Genomic DNA, 1,492 nt, shown 5'->3' on the forward strand with positions numbered 1-1,492 from the left:
AGGAATGCCATGCATAGAGAAAATAATTCAAATGATTATATATAAAAATAATTAAAAAATGCAGAGGTTAAATTTTTCATAAAAATAAATTTAAATTTATATTTCCCATAAATAATACGATATATATATATATATATATCCTAAATGATAAGAAAAATGATAAAATAAAAACTCGCATAACTATTTTAATACTTTTACAAAAAATATAGAAATGTTATATACATTTTATAAAATCATGAGTTAGTATTATAATATAACCTGTTTTGAATTATCTTTAGAAAAAAAAATATTTGTTAATATATTTTAATTTAATAATAAGCGATTATTACAAATGAAAAACATGTTATTATGCTAGTCATATACATATAATTTTTAAATATATTTATAATCATTATTAATAGATTTCGATAATATTTGATACCATAGAAAATATTTTTCAATAGGTTTTTAAATTTTTTTACATAATAAGTAATACAGGATTATTTAAAGTATGTATTTTTTTATATAGAATGTTCAATTACATTGCTCACAGACACTTCAATAAGTTTAAGTAACAACATTTTTTTATTGCAAAGAAATGTTTACAATATTTAGATTTATACATTTTTATGTTTTAAAACTAAATAAGAATTTATAAAAAATTAATATTAATAATATTAATAATTTAATAATTATATTATATATTTTTTATTAAAATTGCATTAAATTATAAGACAATAATAGGCTTAATTAACGTATTGCTGATTAATTTTAATAAATCGTAAATTATATTGAAAAATTATATGCAAACAATATGAAAATGTGTATACGTATAAAGAAGAAAAATATTAGTAGTGAACTTATATTAAATAATTTATATAGCTTTGAATTTATAAAAAATATTTTTTAAATCAAATTTTAAAACTTTAATATTAAGCCCTTATAGATATACTATATGCAGTGATAATAAAAATACGAATGAACAAAATACAATTAAATTATATTTTAAAATATATATGGTACGTTAAAATATATGGTAATATATGGTAAAAAGTGTTTGAAACTTTAAAAAATGATTTAATAGATGTTAACTTTTTTTTTAATTAAGGTCTATTATTTAATTTCATTGTTATTGTTAAATATATTTATATATGTTAACACTAATAATTTACAATTTTTCATTTCGTATAAATGTCATACTTAATTATAATATTTTCTATAGAACTTTTACTTATTTAACAAGATTTCAATATTTACTTTATTTTTATAATAATCAAAATAGGATGTCGGTGAATGGGCCACAAAAGTTATTAATACCGTTTATCAACTCTATATAGTTAGACTTCATGATAAGACAAGCATAACATATTATTTTATTTATACATTCCATTAAGAACGGTATTCTAAACGGTATAAACAAATACTACTTAGATTAATCGATTATATTTGTTTATTTTTAATATCATTCGAGTTTAAATCTTTATCTTGAAAGAAATTATTTAACATGCTAATA

This window comes from Ceratosolen solmsi, unplaced genomic scaffold, assembly GCF_000503995.2.
Source record: "Ceratosolen solmsi marchali unplaced genomic scaffold, CerSol_1.0 scaffold29, whole genome shotgun sequence".
Taxonomy (NCBI): domain Eukaryota; kingdom Metazoa; phylum Arthropoda; class Insecta; order Hymenoptera; family Agaonidae; genus Ceratosolen; species Ceratosolen solmsi.